At 48.2% G+C, this 20,836-nt stretch overlaps 1 protein-coding gene across 5 annotated transcripts in view; it reads left to right on the top strand.

The window, feature by feature from the left end:
• Positions 1–20,836, top strand: part of ATXN2L (ataxin 2 like) — a 976,149-nt gene that overhangs the window by 288,919 nt on the left and 666,394 nt on the right. The window lies entirely within an intron of this gene.

Genomic DNA, 20,836 nt, shown 5'->3' with positions numbered 1-20,836 from the left:
AAAGTGGTAAGGCAGTACCAGAGGACAGTGTAAAGCATTTGTTGTACACACTCAGTCAGCAAAAGGTTTCATACACTTGCAGACTGAACTCCAGGCCAATGGTTTTTATATCAAAAGATATAGTGGTTTTATTTCTAGAACCAACAGGCATCAAAAATATACTGTTCTCAATCTGAGAGGTCTCAGATGAGTACTTTGAAGAAAGGCAATAAACTTTGTAAAGACAATAGGTAGGTACAGGGGTTGCAGTAGGCAACATAATTCTACACCCAATTTAGCATTGAGCTCAATGGATTTCCTTAGATAAACACAGGTGATTACTTTGTAGATTACTTTGGTAATTCCAGGACTGGCTCCTAGGTTCAGTCCTGGGGTCTAAGCTGAAAACAGTTTAGCAAAAACGTTTTAGGTATTGTAGTGATTTTTCAGGAATAACAAGCTATTTTAAAAGTTCACGCTTAGAAACTTTTCAACAGAAATCTGGCAATGTTATCCAATAGCAGAAAATTCAGGTTGCAGGTAAAGTACGATTGCGTTACTTTTGTAATCCAGTACTGGTCTCCTGGGGCCAGCACTGGGGTCTCAACTCAAAATAGGTAAGTAATTATGTTTCAGTATTTCGTAAGATTTTTAAAGAATATTTCTAGTTTTCAAAAGTAGACAGAAGAAATTTCATAAAAAAGCAGACAATGGATTCCTATTGAGAAAATACAAGTTACTAGTAAACCCGCTAGGGATTACTTTTGCGTTTCAGCACTGGGCTACAAGGTACAGTACTTGCTCCTCACCTGATCACAGGTGAGTATTTCGGAATTCAGATGATTTTATGAATATTTCAAGTTTCATAAAGTAGACGGAAGATTTTTCGAGTCAAACCAGTCAATGTTATTCAATGGCAGGTAAGGGAGTTACCGGTTTCCTCGTGAGTACTCGACTGGTGAAGTTGTGGTTCTGGGCATAGACTCAGGGGTCCCCCAGGGTTAGGTAGGTACAGTTGGTTCACCATCAGCGGCGCAGGGGCGGCCGGGTGCAGAGGTAGTTAGGCCCAATGTTATCCAATGGGGGACGGGGGGCCTCCGGTTGGTGGCTGCTGGATAACAGGCCACACGGCTGTGGGAGCTGGGCTCCTGGCCACTTGCTCAGGGCAAAGAGGGAAGCCAGATAGGACAAAGGTGGCACAGCCAGCGGTACTCGGGCGGCTGGGTGCAGTGTGGTTTTGAGCTGTCGGGCGCTCAATGTTATCCATCGGGCAAAGGTCAAAAGGGAACAAAGGCTGCAGGCTCGGGGCGGAGACTCTCCAGGGTCGACCAGCATGTCGAGAGGTAAGTTGGGATCTTGGAGCACAGGTAGGTACCCCAAAGGGAGGCACAGGGGGCTGTAGGGCGCTGGGTGCAGGGGTATCTTTGGGTGTCGTAAAAGCTTACCCTCAGCTGGTCGCAGTTGGGGGGGGCCCTGGTTCTGAGTCTGTAGGCGTTGTCTGGTTTGTCGAGGAGGGTCTTTGGGAACTGGACTTCGGGTCCCAGTCGCCGGGGGGACGTCCTCGTAGTCTTGGATCACTTGGGCATGGGCTGGGCTCGGCGGGTGCAGAGTGGGCTGGTCCGGAGCTTCCTGGCTGGCACCAGGGGAGTTGTTGCAGCAGAACCTCTGCTGATGGGAGTCCCAGTCTTCAAGAGGGTCAAGGCAGGCAGGTCCTCTGGGAGTCCCAAGGTTGCTGTCCGCAGGAGTCGCCGGGATTTAGTCAGGAGCAGGTTCCATGATCGACTGGCCGGTAGGGCTGGGGCCAAGTCAGATGCTGTTCTGTTAGCAGCTGTGCGGCAGGTCTTTTTCTTCTTTATCTTCTTTCTTCTTCTGTTATCTGGATCTGAGGAAGGAAGGTACAGGGAGCCCCTAAATACTGAATTTAGGGGAGTTACAGGTAGGACAAGGGCAGGGACCGATAGGTTCCTGTCCTGGGGTGGGTACATCCCCTAGCCTGCTCCTCTCCTGTGGGAGGGGGGCAGGAGCCTAGCTGGGATTGGGCAGGGCTCCCCATCTTCAAGTTGGCCGGAGCCCGGGGTCGTGCTTCACATAGTCTCCCCCACCTGAGGGGTGGGGTTGGCAGAGGCTGGGACACCCCCTTCCTGACGTAGTTTTTCCTGCCAGCGTGGGGGTCAGAACTGGTGGGGGCCAGTTGCTGGGTACAGCAAATGGTCTGGGGAAGCTCACAAAGGCGACATGCCTTTGAAGCTTCCCCCTGCCCATCCTGGGGAGGAGACCTAGCACCTTGCCCAGGATGTGCATTGTTGCAGGCCCAGGAGAGCGGAGGGCTCTCCATCCAGGGGTCCAGCAACATGTCTGCTGTGTGGCAGCCTCTGCAGCCACTCAGCCCAGACGTGGATTGTAGGTTAGGTTTTCAGAGGGCATGCACCTGTGCCCACACCTCTGTCATAGGTCACCCAGCTAGAGGGGTGATTGCAGTATGCTAGGGCAGTGGGTTCTGTGGGCATGGCACACAGGGTTGTGTGCCATGTCGACTCTTGGTTTAGCTCTGTACCTAGACACGCAGCCTGCAAAGGCAGTGTGGGGGTGTCAGGGTACAGGGCCCCTGAGGGTGGCACAATAAGTGCTGCAGTCCTCGGGGGTCTTCTCTGGTCACCATGCCCTGGGTACCTAGGGTACCATTTACTAGGGGCTGCCAGGTGGCCAGAGATGCCTAGTTTCAACACAGCTTTTAGGGAAGGAACACAGGCCCTGAATACCTGGGTGGCAGGGACCCCAGGCACACTCAGTCAAAGCACATCAGCAGTTCAGAAAAAAGTGGGGGCATACCAGTGCAAGAAAGATGGCACTTTCTCAGTGTTTCATTGGTGGAGCACGCCAACGTTAGATTTGTTCGCAGACCAGAACAACTCAAAATGCAAACATTTCGCAAGCTGGTTTCTGCAGGCGGGATCATGGGGCAATGCGCTACATCTACGTTGGACAGGAATGTTCGCTTATGCATTTCCTCCATTCCCTCTGATATCCAGAGTACTTCGGAAAATGAGATCAGAGTCATGCCATTTAATCCTGATAGCTCTAGCTTGGCCGAGACAAGCTTGGTTCTCGGAACTTCTCCATCTCTCAATAGCTCCCAGGATTCAGTTCCCGATATCACAGGATCTGATTTCTATGAACAATGGACAAATTCTCCAATCAAATTTGACATCGCTGAATTTATCAGCATGGAACCTCACAAACATGAATTCCGATCTCAAAACATCTCTCAGGAATGCCGGGACATACTGTTTCAATCTCTGGCAATTTCAAAAACAGAACATATACAGCAAAATGGAAGAGATTTTGCGAGTGGTGTGCATCTCAGGCTTTACACCCCTTCACGGCCTCTCCGGAACAAATTCTGCCATATCTTCTTCATTTATCTAAGGCATGTCTTTCTCATGCGTCCTTGAAAGTACACTTGGCAGCAATTGCAAGATATAAAAGAGTTCCAAATCAACCATTGCTCTGGTCACAAAGAGTAGTTAAATAACTTCTCAAAAGACTTTTTAGAGTGTTTCCTCCGATTCAACATCCTTGGGTCCGTTGGCACCTTAATACAGTTCTATCACTACTCATGAAGCCTCCATTTGAACTGGTGCACAAAACAGATTCACAGTTCATTTCATGGAAGACAGCTTTGCTGCTGGCCCTCACATCTACAAGGATGGTTAGCGAGATTCAAGCTTTCTTAATTGCAGAACCATTCCTTCAGTTTCAACAAGACAAAGTAATTTTGAGAACAAACCCAAAATTCATCTCTAAGGTTCCCACAATCTTCCATCTAAAGGAACCTGTAGTATTAGCTACATTTTTTAGAAATCCTTAGACAGAAGCGGAAAGAGCCCTACACTCTCTAGACATTAAAAGATGTTTAAAGTTCCACATCGACAGAACAAAATTGTTTAGAAAAACAAAGCAGTTGTTTGTAGCCTTTTCTGTACCGAGGAAATGTCTAGCTTTATCCAGATCAAGTATCTCGAGATGGATTGTATTGGCCATTCCCAAGTGTCACGAGAAGGCTGGGAAACCCCTAAGCTCGTTCCACCAGAAAGATGGCGACATAAACAGCCTTGTTTGCAGGAGTGTCGCTTCCAGACATTTGCAGAGCAGCGACTTGGAAGAGCGTACACACTTTTACTAGACACTATTGTCTAGGTACTGCGTGGAAGGAGGACACAGCAGTGAGGCAAGCAGTTCTTCGACATTTATTTCATTAAGGTATTTTTTGTTTCAGCCCAGAGATTTTAGGGGTCTATCCTGGAAACGCTATGAGATATATGTACTACTTGCTACTCTGATACAAGTATGTGAATCTATGAAAGATTCAATACTGGAGAAAAAACTAGTTACTTACCTGTACACTATGGTTCTCCAGTATTATCTTTCATAGATTCACATGCGACCGCCCACCTCCCCGTTTCTCAGGTAGAAAATTTTACCTCCGGATATATCCATGTCTCTCACTTGGTGCTGGAAATATGAGAAGGAGAGCTCTGCTGGGGAGTGTGATGTCAGGGCTTCCTGCTGATTGTCTGAGTTTTGGACCAAACAATAAGGAGGTCTGGTTACCAAATTATGTCATTCCCTATAGGATTTTCAATGCAGTTTTTTCTCTATGGTGCTGCTATGGTCCTTCTGTTACCGTGAGACTCCCACCATGACAACGGGAAGATACAAGCATGTGAATCTATGAAAGATAATACTGGAGAACCATAGTGTACAGGTAAGTAACTAGTTTTTGATCTTCTCTTGGGCGGCTGGATGCAGGGGTATCTTTTGAGCTCGGTGTGAGAAAGTGCCCCCTTTCTGCATGGTTGCCCCCACATTTTGCTGAATTGCTGATGTGCCTTGACTGTGTGTCCTCCACTTCTTCTAATCAGGTAGCCAGGGCCTATGTTCTTGCCCTAAAACTGCATTGAAGCCTAACCCCAATTGGCATCTCTGGCCACAGGTCAGCCCCTGGTAAAGGTTACCACAGGTAGCCAGGGCACTGTGACCAGAGAAGACCTTTGAGGGCTGCATCATTTATTGTGCCACCCTTCGATATTCTGTACCCTTACACTCGCACTGCCGTTGCAGGCGACGTGTTGTGGTGCTTAACAAAGTGAAGAGTCGACATGGCACATATCTGTGTGCCATGCCTACAACCCACTGCCCTGGCATAGATCAGTCACCCCTCTAGTTGGGTGCACTATACCAGTGGTGATGGTACAAGTGCATGTGCCCTGCACCCCTACAGTGTCTAAGTCCATTCTTAGACATTGTAAGTGCAGTGCTGCCATTAAGAGTATATGGTGCTAGGAGTTTGTTACTACGAACTCCACAGTAACATAATGGCTACGCTGAAAACTGAGAAGTTTGGTATCAAACTTCTCAGTACATGAAACCCACACTGAGGCCAGTGTGGGATTTAATTAAAAATGCACACACAAGGCATCTTAGAGATGCCTCCTGAAAACTAACATACCACTAGTGTCCAGGCGGAGTGGCTGCTTTCAGCTGCCACTACCAGACATGCTTCTGGACCCCTGGGCCGAGAGCCTGCTACTCTCTGGGACCTGAAACAATGCACATCCTGGGTTGAGGTACCAAGCATCCTCCCCCAGGATGGGCCGGGTTTACAAAGGGGAAGCTTCAAAGGCTTGCTTACCTTTGTGAGCTTCCCCAGGCCACTTGCTGCTTTCAGCCACTGGTTCAGACCCCCAATTTGGGCGGGAGAACCGTCGGGAAAACAAGTGAGGAAGAGTTGTGCCCACCTCTGCCAACTCCACCCCTCAGGTGGGTGAGATGAAGCACAACTCTCAGTCCCTGCCATCTTGCAGATGGGGGACTCAGCCTACCGGGGACAGGCTCATTTCCCCCTACCTCGAAAGGTGGCATAACAGGGGCTGTATCCACCCCAGCGAAGGGACCCATTGGTCCCAACCGTTTTACTTACCTTTAACGCCCCCTAAATGTAGTATTTGGGGGCACCCCGGAACCTTGCTTCCTCTGACAAGAACCTGTTACAAGAACCGACCTGCCGTGCCGAAGCTAACAAGAGAAAGATGCCCACTGACTTGGCCCCAGCCCTACTGGCCTGTCTCCACCTCGAACCTGCTCCTGCGAAATCCTGGTGTGTCCTGCAGCCAGCAACCTCGAAAACCCTGGAGGACCTGCCTGCCTTCAACCACAAAGACTGTGTCGCCTGTGAACACCAGATTTGTTAATCTGCAACCTCTGGCTCCTGCCGGACACGGTGAGTCCGCCCCACTCTGCACCCGCCGTCCACGGCCTGAATTCGAGTTTTAAAAATTCTTTATGGCCAAATCAGCTTACATGTATTTGGGGGCGAGGAAGGGAAGCTGCAGCACCTTAAGTGCTATTACTAAAGTAAAATAAAGCATTTTGTATTCGTGGTTATCCCAACTATTAAGATGTCTGTAAAGTAAAAGAAAAAAGGGCGGCAAAGTGTCTGTATGAATTTGAACTGTTACATTTTCTACGAAGTTAAAAACACTTTTCCGTTTAATCTCGCCACACAAGGTTATAATGAGCACTGCAATCAGGGCTGTGTGAAGTGGAAGGGGTAGGGTTTCTAGGGGCAGCCTTGGGGAATGTTGTTGCTGACTCGAGGTAAATCAGGGCTGGGTGATTCATATCGTCCAACGCCCAGACTGCAAAATTTCTCGCAAGGGCAGGTTTTAATGACTGTTTTCTCCAAAGGACAAGTAGACAATAAGTTATGCTAAACTGATATGAAGTTATCCTCTGACCTTCAAGTTGCTAAGCATGTTGTGCTTTTTATGTCTTGAATTTTGATAGTTAATGTGAGTAGAATCTTGTGGCATAGTTTGGGAGCAAGAGGAACAAGTTAACAGGGGCAACATCGGAGAATCGAACTAGAGGGGGTGTAGAGGAGAAGGCAAGAAACCCAAATTTGCCTCAAATTGTAAAGCGCTCTGATATCCTTCAGGATCAAGTTCGCGCTATATAAAACTTTATGAATAAATAAATAGCTGAATGCAGGATTGGAATCACTAATCAAAATCCTGGGCACCATGTCAACAATCACTGAGCAACCTGGCAGCTCACATTATAAATTTTCTTCTCTCTTTACACAATAAACAATAAACCATGGAAAACTAATGTCTTTGTTAGAACAGATTCACATTTTCTTTATTAACCTTCCTGCTTTCTCAAATTTGCTTGTAAATGCACTATTTGCCCACTATTTTTTCAAAATGGTCACCCCCTGAGGTGGTTCGGGCTCGCTCGCATTACCGTGTCACTAGTTGAGATTCTATAAAAGGTGTGTCACCAACATGAAAAGTTTGGAAAGCTGTTGCCTAAGCACTCTGCACCCGGATGCTCTTGCGCCGCTGGTGTTATGGACTTGGTGCTGACCTTGGACCCCCTTTGTCCTTACCTTAACCCCTGGAGTTTGCCTCCCAAAACCGCGTGCCCTGCCTGTGAGCAGCTATGAACCGTGGTGCCCCATTGGCTAACATTGCCACTCTTGCACTCCGTACCTGCCCATGTAGTGTCGCTGGTGGTGCACTTAGTCCTGAATTGAACGTCGGGAAACCTTGGGTTCGAGGCATATGAGCTGCAGATTGCACACTATGCATAGATGGCCACCTAGTGTTGGGCCCGGATGTTTGCAGTTTGTTTTTGTTGTGGAAAGTCTTTGGAAGTCACGAGATAGGTGACGACTCCTTTGGGTGATACTGCGCATGGGCATCGGCTCCATCCCCAGATTGTTTTTTTCCGCCACCGGTCTCTGATGTGGTTCCAGCGCTTCGTGTTGGAACCGATTACCGTTGTCACGCAATCCTCATCGGCTTCAAGAAACTACTCTAGAAAGCGTTTTCCTGTCGACACTACTCTTCGAGACCAAGAACGTCCATTCCGGTCGTCGACTACGGCCTTCGGGCCCAACTAGGCCTCGACTCCAGCTAATGGAAAGGACGCCATTTAAAAGGTGTCCTCAATGTGGGTCGAAGTTTCCCCACACCGACCTCCACAAGGTCTGTAACCTCTGCCTCTCTCCGGAGCACGAGGCCAAGGACTGTTCAGCCTGTGCCTCCTTCCACTCCAAAAAGACTATCCGGGACCGGAGAGCCAGACAAACAATGGCTCAAAGATCTTCAGCTTTGATTCCGGACGACATTTTCCAGGAAGGCGTCGACGTCCCAGAAGAACACGATGTCGACAGCAATTCGGAGGAAGAGGATTCTGATGTCGAGGACGTAACTCCAGCGCAGTGGGTCGTAAGTAAGACCGTCGACCCCAGCCCTCCCTCGACGCACAAAAAAGGCTACGGTCACACCCTCGCCCTCGGGTGCACACCGAGACTCTACTTCCACGGCCCCACTTTCGGGCTCGGCCAAGAAGTCAATAAGGCCTTTGGGCGACTCAGGCTCGAGTTGACCCCCACTCGGTGCAGACAAACACTCACCGGCACCGAAAAAACCGCCTGGTACCGCTCCGAAGCCATCGGCGCCGAAGCACTCGGTCCCGTCTGCACCCAAACCAACTTCGGAGCTAACTAAAGCTTCCGGCACCAAAAAAGCACCGGAGCCGAAAAAAGTATCGGACCCGAAAAAAACACCCGGAACCGAAAAAGAATTCGGAACAGAAAAAGACCCCGGCTTCCCCCGTTAAAGATAAAAAGTCGAAAGAAGCCGCTGCGGCGCCGAAACAACCTTCCACGCCAAAAGGTCACACTCCTGAAAGAGACTTGTTTGCTCCGAACCCAAAGCAAAAGGCTCTCATAAAGGATCCCAATACTGGTCGATTAACATTATCAAAAAAACGACCAGCAGAGACACTAGCACCATTACTGGCCCCAAAGAAGAAAAAGGACATTGCTACCTCACCTATGCATGTACCTTCCCTGCCTCCTGCACCCACTTCCCCCCACCCCCCATATTTCACCACCTCTCCCCCCTACACCATCTAGCACACATGATGATAATGGGGACGACATATCAGATACAGGGGCTCATCCACAGGACCCATATTATCCTCCAGCCTCACCAGACCCATGGGAAGACTACTACACCAGATGTCCCAAATGTACAAGATGACATATACCCCTCTAGGCCCTCCCCACCAGAAGACACAATGGGGTTCAACCAATTACTGACTAGAGCAGCACAATACCATGGGGTAGACATGCACTCCGATGCAATAGAGGAGGACTTCCTGCTAGACACATTTGACACTGCACAAAGGTCTTCAGCAATTTTGCCTATGCTCAAAGGCGTGGTTAAACATGCCGCTCAGGTCTTTAAAGAACTAGTCAGGACACGGGTTATAAACCCAAGGGTGGAGAAAAAGTATAAAGCTGGGCCATCTGACCGAGCCTATATAAAGGGACCAGTTCCTCTGGACTCTTTAGTCGTATCTAACGCACGTAAGAGAGCTAACTCTCAAACATCAGGAAAAGCTCCCCCACAAGACAAGGAATCTAAACTCCTTGATGAGTTGGGGAAAAGAACGGCCTTACAAGCGGCAAACATGTGGCGCATTGCTAACACGCAAGCCTTACTAGCACGCTATGATAGGGCACATTATGATGAGCTCGAGGAAATAATGCAACATCTTCCTGACAAATGTAAAGATCGAGCTAGTGAGCTAATTCAGGAGGGAAAAGTTATCACTAACACATCTATCCGCTGCGCGCTAGACGCAGCAGACACAGCCTCCAGAGCCGTCAACACTAGCGTCCTGCTACGCAGGCATGCTTGGCTACGTATATCTGGATTCAAGCCAGAGGTCCAAAGTGCTATACTCAATCAACCATTCGATGAGCAACACTTATTTTGACCAGAGGTTGATGTCTCCCTCGAAAAAAGACAGACACGGCAAAATCTATGGGAGCCCTGCAGTCGCAGGCTCCCAGACGTTCATTTCATCGCTCCACATATAGAGGTGCATACAGAGGATATTCATCAGATAGACCTTCCACAACATACAAAAGCCCCACTCAGTCTACCTACAGTAAGGGCTACCAAAGGGGAGGTTACCGCGGTAACCAAGGCAGAGGCAAGAATAACAACACACGATCTGCCTCCACCCCTACCCAATGACTCCCCTCCCCCGCCACATTCCACTCCTCTCGGGGAAAGGATACAGCAATACCCGTCAGCCTGGGAAAACATCACATCAGACAGGTGGGTGCTTCAAATAATTCAGGCAGGTTACTGTCTAGAACTAACATCTATCCCCCCAAACATACCACCCAAACAGCGCCCAATGTCACAAGAACATTTAACGCTGCTCAAACAAGAAGTACTTTCTCTCCTGCAGAAAAATGCAATAGAGATAGTTCCAAATCATCAAAGGAACAAAGGAGTATATTACCTGTACTTCTTAATTCCAAAGAAGGACGGATCTCTGAGACCTATTCCAGACCTCAGACCTCTAAACGCTTACATACAATCAGATCATTTCCATATGGTCACACTTCAGCAAGTCCTTCCACTCCTGTTGCAGAACGACTTTCTTCTCACACTAGATCTCAAAGACGCCTACTTTCACATTCCAATTCACCAGGCGCACAGAAAGTATCTAAGATTTGAGCTAGAAGGACAGCACTACCAATTCAAAGTACTCCCATTCGGAGTAACAGCGCCAAGAGTATTCACAAATGTCTAGCAGTGGTAGCAGCACACTTAAAAAGACAGCACATCCACGTCTTCCCATATCTAGACGACTGGCTCATAAAAGCACAATCGTACAACCAGTGTGTACAACCCACTCCCAATACAATTCTGTTACTCCACGACTTAGGCTTCACCGTAAATTACACCAAGTCACATCTGCTACTATCGCGCACACAACAGTACTTAGGAGCCACAATCAATACTCAACTAGCACGAGCTTATCCCTCTCCAGAAAGGATAACAAGTTTGCAAACGCTCCTAACAAAATTCAAATCACAACACTCGCTTGCAGCTCGAGTGTTTATGCAACTCATAGGGATGATGGCATCTTGCATATTCATAGTACCTCACACAAGACTGCAAATGCGTCCACTTCAAGAATGCCTAGCACTCAAATGGAACCAGGCTCAAGGTCAGTTAACAGACCTAGTGTTGGTAGACAGTCTGACTCATCGCTCTCTGCAATGGTGGAACACAAAAAAAATGTCAAAAGGCCGACTATTCCTAGAGCCAATTCCACAAATCATACTAACAGCAGATGCATCGCCCTCCAGCTGGGGAGCCCACCTACTGCATTACACCACGCAGGGAAGGTGGACACCAATGCAAAAAATACTCCACATCAACCATCTGGAGCTATTAGCTGTGTTCCTAGCTCTGAAAGCATTCCATATACAAGTGGCAAACAAGGCTGTCTTAGTCCGCACAGACAATATGACAGCCATGTATTACGTAAACAAACAGGGAGGGACACACTCTCTGCAGCTCTCAACTAGCTCAGCAGATATTTAGGTGGGCTATACCTCAGAACGTCTTCTTAATAGCCCAGCACGTCCCAGGGGTTCAAAACACCATGTCAGATCTGCTAAGTCGGCAGACTCCGCAGATGCATGAGTGGGAACTTTATCCACAAGTTCTTCACCCGTTCTTTCAAATGTGGGGACAACCTCAAATAGACCTCTTCGCCAACCACAAACGCAAAATGCCCACACTTCGCCGCCAGATACCCACACCCATTGGCCAAAGGCAATGCGATATGTATGAACTGGTCAGGGCTATTTGCGTACACTTCTCCTCCTCTACCATTGATTCCTTTACTAGTACGCAAAATGCAACAACACTCGCTGACGCTTATACTAGTAGCTCCAACGTGGGCCAGACAAGCGTGGTACACCACACTGCTACAGCTATCTGTGGTACCACATCAAAAACTAAACCTATCTCCACATCTTTTGACTCGGAACCATGGAGATATTAGACACTCGGACCCAGCTCAACTCAACCTTGCGCTCTGGCTCCTGAAGTCAGAGTTTGGTTATCTTAAACTCCCTAAAGAGTGCATGAATGATATCAAGGAAGCAAAGCGTCCCAACACTAGAGCATGCTACGCTGCTAAGTGGAAACGTTTTGTAATATACTGTCAAAACAACAATATAAATCCCCTAGATGTATCCATCCAACACATTATAGGCTATTTACTGCACCTTCAAAAGTGTAATTTAGCCTACACATCTATCAGGTTGCACCTAGCTGCCATTGCAGCTTACGTACAAAATAGACAGCATCTGTCTCTTTTTAGAGTGCCAGCCATTAAAGCTTTTATGGAGGGTCTCAAAAGAATAATACCTCCAAGGCTACCACCTTCACCTGTGTGGAACTTAAACAAAGTGCTTACACGTCTCATTGGACCTCCATTTGAACCTTCACATAAATGCGAATTGCAATTTCTCACATGGAAAGTGACTTTACTAGTAGCCATTACTTCGTTAAGAAGAGTTAGTGAAATGCAAGCATTTACCATTCAAGAACCTTTTCTGCAAATGCACCACAATAAAGTTGTTCTTCGTACAAACCCTAAATTCCTGCCAAAGGTAGTTTCTCCTTTCCATATAAACCAGTCTGTGGAACTTCCAGTTTTCTTCTTGCAGCCACAAACAGTAGCAGAAAGAGCTTTGCACACCTTAGATGTCAAAAGAGCATTACTATATTACTTAGAGAGAACGCAAAGCTTTAGGAAAACAAAACCGCTTTTTGTATCCTTTTCACCACCGCATAAAGGCAACCCAATATCAAAATCTGGTATTGCCAGGTGGGTTGTTAAGTGTATCCAGATATGTTACCATAAAGCTAAGCGTACACTAACAATTGCTCCAAAAAATAATTCTACAAGGAAAATAGGGGCTTCCATGGCATTCTTAGGGAACATTCCCTTGGAAGACATCTGCAAAGCAGATGCATGGTCTACTCCGCACACATTCACAAAACACTATTGTTTAGATGTGCAAACAAAGCAACAAGCCACTGTAGGCCAGGCTGTACTTAAAACACTATTTCAAACAACTGCAACAGATACGGGTGGTCGCCGCTAGTGTGGGTACTCCTATACAATCTATGCATAGTGTGCAATCTGCAGCTCATATGCCTCGGACGGAAAATGCTACTTACCAGTATGCATCTGTTCTTGGCATGTAGAGCTGCAGAGTTGCACACGCCCACCCGCCTCCCCGGCTACCTTTATCTGTTCCAGTATTATTCTCATTAGATACAAACACACATGGTCATCACTATCTCTTAGCTCCATCACTTCCCTAATGGCGAAAAACAATCTGTAGATGGAGCCGATGCCCATGCGCAGTATCACCCAAAGGAGGAGTCACCTATCCCGTGACTTCCAAAGACTTTCCACAACAAAAACAAACTGCAAACATTCGGGCCCAACACTAGGTGGCCATCTATGCATAGTGTGCAACTCTGCAGCTCTACATGCCAAGAACAGATGCATACTGGAAAGTAGCATTTTCCTTCTACATTCAAACCTAATTTAAAACCTAACACTGTTTTTCTCCATAGGATTGTATAGTGTTTTTTTCTGAAAAATGCAGTTGAACCTGTTTTGTACTGCAACAAAATTACTTGGTGTCTTGAAAAGAGTTAACCTGCTTGCTAATTTACTACAATGCCCAAACTGTGTGATTAGTTTGTTTTGTGCAAAAGTAGAAAAGTATAAGTAAAGTAACTAAAAAGTAGTCTTAACTACAAGAATTCTGAAGAGCCTACAACATTCTCTTGACTTGCCAAGTAATTTGTATGCTCCTACAAACCAGAACACACTATCTTGAAAAGTATAATTGTATTGAAAATATCACTTACCTTCTGCTTAGTAAATATTGGTTCTAGTAATAAGAAAGCAAGAACTTTTTATGCAAACAATTGATCTTGATTAAGTCTTTCAGTGTGTAAAATAATGTATTGCATGTGTGTACAACACATGCTTAACACTACCCTCTGATAAGCCAGACTGCTCAACCACATTACCACAAAAGAGTAAGGTATTATCTACTTTAGCCTCTGCTATATTGCTGGGAATCCACTGGACTCTGTGCACACTATACCTTACTTTGGGGTAGTATTTACAGAGCCAGCTCCTTGCAGCACTGCGCCCCTCTAATGTCCGTTCGCATGCTTTAGAAAGCTAGGGAAAAAATGGATCAAATCTGATTTCGGTGTGCCCAGTGGGCGCTATATTGCTTTGGTGATGTCGCATGACGCCACTCCCAGTCTAGTTAGAAGCTTGCGCCCCCTACAGACGTTGGGAGAGCTTTGAAACTTTCAGATCCAGTCTAATGTCTGCGATTATTTTACAGGCGAGCAATCTGTAGGTTGCAAATCCACCAGAATGATTGGTTCGAGGCATGTGACTTGTAGATCGCATGCTTTGCAGGGGGGGAGGGGGTGTGGGGTGTGTGTGACTGTCACAATTTCTACCAAGTTCTGGAGTTCATCAACACTCCTCCAAACATTCCCCCAAAGTCACACAGACTTTCACAGAATCACCTAGACCTTCTCAAACTGGAAGTACAATCCTTGCTACTAAAACTGCTTCAGCAGCTAGGGTTTTCAATCAACGTGTTAAAATCACATATTCAGCCAAACAAAGTTCAGGATTACCTAGGAGCCACTCTAAATGCTCAGAAGACTCTAGCGTATCCCAATGCAGCCAGAATTAAAAACATTCAGGCGCTTATTATCAAATTTCAACCCACTCAGTCACTTCTGGCTCAAGTGTTAATGCAACTGCTGGGAATGATGGCATCTTGCATCACAATAGTTTCCCATGCCAGGCTATACATGCGTCCAATTCAAGAGTGCTTAGCCAGTCACTGGAACCAGTCTCGAGGTCTATTAATAATCTATTGTAGGTAAGCGGCTGTACTCATCGCTCTCTGCAGTGGTGGAACACAAAAAAGGGCAGCCATTCATAGACCCAATTCCACAGACTATGTTAACAGCGAATGCATCCCTTACTGGCTGGGGAGCTCGTCTTCAACAACACACAGTGCACGGACTGGAGTCGCCAGCAAAAGATGCTCCACATCAATCACTTAGAGCTCATGGCAATCTTTCTTGCTCTCAAAGCCTTTTATGAGATCACCTATCTGGCAAAGCTGTGTTAGTCCGAACTGACAACCTGACAAGTATGTATTGCATGCAAAAACGGGGGTGGGGTGGGGGACACTCTCTCTCCAACTGTCCCACTTAGCCCAGGACATATAGAAGTGGGCTATTGACCACAACATTTATCTCCTAGTGGGATACCTCCCAGGAGTCAACCATCTGATTGCGGACCTCCTCAGCAGGCTGAGGTATCAAATACACGAGTCGGAACTTCAAGTTCTCCACTCATACTTCCAGGCTTGGGTAGTTCCTCACATAGACCTGTTCGCAACACCCTAAAACGCAAAATGCCAAAGCTTTGCCTCCAGGTATCCACACCCTTTGTCCAAAGGCAGTGCTCTGTGGAAGAACTGGTCAGGGATATTTGCTTACACTTTTCCGCCTCTCCCACTCATTCCTTCCGTGGTTTGGAAACTCAAGCAAACCTCTCTCAAGCTAATTACTAGTAGCTCCAAAATGGGCACCGTGAGAAGGTGGCTTGGTGTATGCTGTCCACTAGTTAAAGTGGGCACCTTGTACCTATCCACACAACCCTTATTTTTTTTGTTAAATATTTGTATTAACATTTTTGCAATAAAATCCAGTTACATGGTATTATGCACAGTGTAGTGACAGTGATGCTGTTGTTCAACCAAACAACATACATCTTGCACTTGGCGGAGATACCGGTAGTTGCAGTTCACTTGTCTTTTCTATAACGTGATGGGTGGGTATGGGGAGAATAAACTGGGGGTGTGAGGAGGGGGGGGCAGGGGAGTCGTGGCGTAAGCATCGTGGAGGGAGTCTGGGTCCTGTCAGCTACAGTCTGTATGTGAGGCATAACATTGTTTAAGGGCTATCTGTTGGACGACGTCGCCAGGTGCAGTATATAGTGCAGTGCGTAGCAGAGTACTTGTATATCACATAGTGGTCGGGGTAGTGGGGACCGTGTCATGCGTGCCTTGTTGTGAGGTTCGTGCTGCCAGATACGTGGGGTCTTGTTGAGAGGCGTTTGAATCGGTGCACGTGTGTGATTGTTGAAACTGGTGGGATACCATGGCCCACTCCAATGATATGGGGTGTTTCCGTAGACCCTTCGCTTCCTCCTCACTCGGTGTCTCCTCCTCTGCTTTCGCCCATTTCTGTACCGCTCCAACACATGCCTCAATCGGGGGGGCTAATGTAGCTCGCCAGTTCGTGGTGATACTTCTTTTGGCCAGAAGTGTGGCTAGGGACGCGAAGCGGACTTGCACTTTGTGTGTTTTTGGTTTTCGGAATATTCCTAGCGCGACTGCTTCCCACGTGTGTAGATCCGTGAGCCCTGTCAGTTCTTTGAGTGTGTCAAGGACTACCGACCAATACTGTCGTAAAGTGGGGCAGCTCCAAAACGTGCTGCAAGTGCGCGTCTGGTGAGCAGCATCTGGGGCAGAGAAAGTGGGTGTCTGGGTAGAACCGCTGCAGGCGCGCCGGTGTTTGATACGCTTTATGCAGGATATACAATTGTATATTTTTTAAACGCGCATTTCTGGACACTTTCTTGGGGAAATCCAGCGCTCTTACCCACTCCCTGTCATGTAATTGTCGCCCAATTTCGTCCTCCCAGCTGGCTCGAGCATGCAGTGGTCTGTTAACAAGTTCTCTTATGGCCTTATACAGCCATGTAACCAGGTGTCGGCCTATACCCATATATAGGATGGTGTGGATGACCGGATGTGTTGTTGGCTCGCCAGCAGAAAGGTCAGAGTGTGGACGATAACTTTCTATAAGCTGTCGGTTGGTTAAAAACTGTCCCGGGGGGAGCTCCTATTCTTCCATGAGCTGTTCATAGGGACGAAGTTGCCCATCCGTGAACAGCGCTTCTGCCTCAGTTATCTCGCGCTCTGTCCACAGACAGAGCATGGTAGTTGTAAAGTATGTCTCCCGTTTGGGCCATCCGAGCAGCGGTAGCCGAGGGGAGTAGTGTGGAGTCTCTGCCGACATGCGGTGAACTCTTTGCATACACCGTCTGGTCATTGACACTTGCAGTGGATACGTCTGTTGCGGTTTGTTGCCTGGTAGCAGATGGCAGAGTTCTGGGGTAGGGACCGGGCCCCACTTCGTATGTTTCCCCGGTGTGCCTACTCGCCGTCCAGTACGACAGCCGTTGGAGCTGCTTCGCCAAGAAATACTATTCAAAAGCTGGGGCACCGAGACCCCCTTGCGTGGTGGGCAATTGCAGTTTAGTGAGAGCTCTCCGATGTCTGTCTGCTTGCTCCCCAGATAAGTGAGCGGAGAAGCGAGTCTAGGTCCCGAAAGAAAGGCTTGGGAGGAATTACCGGCAAATTCGTGAAGTAGTACAACAGCCGGGGAACAATCATCATCTATGCTATGGCAACCCGGCCTATCGGGTCAACGGCAGGCCCTTCCAGAATCCCACTGACTAGCTGATGCCGGCCAACACTTTACGATGATTGCCTTCATAAATGTCACTGGGGGAGTGGTACAGGCGGACACTGAGATATCGGGGTGCCCGTGCTCCAGGATAGGCTCTGCGCTCCCACCCGCACCTCCCGTGACTCAAGGGACGGGTGTAATGGGTAGATCGTGGACTTGTCCCAGTTTACCTTGAGACCGGACGCCCCCGCAAACTCCGCCAGAGTTGTCCAGATGGGTGTGAGGTCTGCGGTGATATCTCGAATATACAGGGTGAGGTTGTCCGCATACAGGGAGCCACAGTGGACCGCATCCGCTATGGGAATGTCCCACGTGGTCCCCTCCTGACGTAGCCATATCGCCAGAGGTTCCACTGTCAGGGAGAAGATCAGTGGCCACATTGGGCATCCCTGCCTCGTACCTCTCTCCACCTTGAATGGGGACGAGATGTATATGCCTATTCTGATACGCGATGTAAGTTTGGTGTAGAGAAGCTGTGTACTGTAGAAAAGTTGGACCTATTCCTGCCCGTCGCAGGACCTCAAAAAGGTATGGCCATGTGAGTATCAAAAGCCTTGTCAAGATCTAGAATCAGAAAAGCCGCGTGAGGGTGCGTATCCCCCACTTGATCCTGGACATGAAACAAACGCTGTATGTTTTGGGACGTATTTCTGCCGGGAACAAACCCACACTGATCTGGATGGACCAGGGGCCGCAAAATTTGTTCGTACCTTTCTGCCAGAATTTTCCCCAGTATTTTACAGTCAGCAGATAGAAGTGTGATGGGGCGGTAGGAGGATAATTGTTGTGGGTCTCGCTGTGGCTTGAGGAACGTCACTAAGACCGACTCGCGAAGAGAGCTTGGCAGCTCCTTCTTGTCGAGTGCAGCTGCTAGCATTTCCGCGAGACGGGGGACCAGCAGGGTGGAGAAGGTGCTGTAATATTCCAGAGGCAGACCATTCAGTCCCGGTGCCTTGCTAATGCACGAATCACGCGCGTGATGTCCGTCGGCGTTATTTTAGCATCTAGTGTGGTTTTCTCTGCTTTCGAGATGTGTGATATCAGTAGCGGGTCTAGAAAGTGGCTTATCGCTTCCTGTCTGAGACGTGTCAGGATGCGATAAAAGTGGTATAATATTGCTGGAAAGCACTTAGAATGTCCCATTTGGGAGCGTGCCAGGTTACCCTTGGGACCTATTACCTCCGTGATGGGTTTTGTGTCTGTGTCCGGTTTTTCTAGCCATGCTAGGAGTGTGCCTGTTTTATACCTTTCCTTGTGCATCCGAGTGGCGTGGACCCTAAAGTTGAATTTACGTAAGTCTGCCATGGCGGTGGAGTACTGTGTATTGTCCGTTGCTACTTGAGCCGGCGTTGCGGCGGTGGCATCTTCCTGTTTCGTGAGGGTTGCTAACTTCAGTTCGGTAGTGATGAGTGTTTGTTCTAGTGTGCGCTTCACCCCCACTATTTGTTTGATGTATGCTCCCCGAGCCACTGTCTTGAATGCATCCCATTCCACTTGTCTGGAAGTGGCAGTCCCTGTGTTGTGAGTTAAGTAGTCTTGTATGCTTTGTTCATGGGCGTCTTTGAACACTTGGTCCTTTAGACAGTCTCGTGGGAGGCGCCACGTGGGCACCGGAGGGTGAGGTGGCCGCCATTGTATGCGTAAGGTATGTGCGTCGTGGTCTGAGATTACTCGGCCTAAGTAGTCTGAGTGTTGGCATTTGGGAATCCGTGACGGGGAGCATAGAAATCTGTCCAATCTGATCCGTAGGTCATGGGAAATGGAGTGGAACAAGTGTAGCCTCGTTAGGGGGTGGTGCGCTCTCCACGTGTCAACTAATGCCCAGTGGCGGACCCAGCGTTAAACACGCTCCGTCTGTTTTAGGGCGGGAGAGTGAGGCGGTGGCGGGTGAGATCTGTCTAGTGCAATTTTGAGCGCACAGTTGTAGGTGACCCCTAGGCTCCATGGGAGAGAAGCGAATTGGGCCAGAACCCCTGTAAGGGACTCCCAAAACCTGTCCTGGTCATTATTTGGGGCATATATCCACACAACCCTTATGATGTATGAGGTCAAAGATAACCTTATTGAAAGATATCCTAGTGGTAGCTATGGAGAGCAGTCTTCGGGCTTAATCTTGAAGAAATGTAAAGCAGCTTGTTTTACCAGAATATCACCTCCTGAATGACTAAATGAAGGAGAACCACACAGTAGTTATATAAAAATATGTATTTATTAAAATAACACTTCTATTGTCTACACAAGGATAGAAAACAAAGCACACAATACCAATTCAATAGAACAGCTGTAGGTAGAACCATACACAGTGGGCTCCTGGGGGCGACCAAACCATAAACTAAGTTTGTGGTATAGCAGTCACGACTGAGATCAAGACAAGGTCTAGAACACGTAGAATCGTTTGGACCCCAAGGAACCACCCAAGGTGAGTAGACTGGGACCCCACGGAGGCCGTGTGGGAACACTACTGCGGGCTCCGTACAAATCTATGGGAAAGTCGCGGTTACACTTTTAAAGTGTAAAGAACCCTTCTAGGAGGACTTCGAGCAAACCCTTTGGATCTTAAGAGTTTGAAGAGCCACCCCAACCGTGGATATCGTAGTATGTTACCTATCCCACGGGAGCCAAGTGCCTAGGTCTGAAGTGGCGTCGGAAACTCGTCATTCTCAATGGAAGGCTGTGAAGAAGTACTGCTGCCGTGAAGGTAAAAAGAATGTGGTGGAATCAGAGCCTGGATTCTGGAAGTAAGCAACCTGAAAGCAGAGGGGACAGAGTCTGGGTCCCTTCCGAGTGACCAAGCGCTCGGGCGACAAATGCCCACCGATGTTGGGTGCTTCAGGTGCGAAAAGGGATGCTTGACTATGCAGCCAGGAGGACCAGGAGACATCTATGACGACCAGGAGCCGGAGGCGAGCTGTCCCACGAAGGATGTAGAGTGCGGAGGGGTCGGTGCACAAACAAGCCTTGGCAAAAGCAACCCACGCAGGAAGGTCAAACTGGTTACAGTGTTGACCAGCAAGGACCAGGGGCCTCACCAAGCAATGGGGAGTCGGGGCACGTCTGGAGCAACAAGAAAAAACGGTGAGAGGGCAGTTTGACCCCTGGGACCCTCAGGAACCCACCTCCTGTGTTGCTCAAATCTTCAGAGACCGCAGGAGCAGCAGACTGGTCAGTTGCAGTTTAGTGCCTGCGAAGCAGGGGAGTGACTCCTTCACTCCAAGGGAGATTCTTCTGTTGTCTTAAGTGCACCACAGGTCCTGCACGAGACCTGTATACAGCAAAGGCACAAACTAAGCTTCGGA

The sequence above is a fragment of the Lissotriton helveticus genome, chromosome 7, assembly GCF_964261635.1.
Source record: "Lissotriton helveticus chromosome 7, aLisHel1.1, whole genome shotgun sequence".
Lineage (NCBI taxonomy): Eukaryota > Metazoa > Chordata > Amphibia > Caudata > Salamandridae > Lissotriton > Lissotriton helveticus.
Note: the sequence above shows the minus strand (reverse complement) of the source record. Positions and strands in the feature narration are given on the sequence as shown.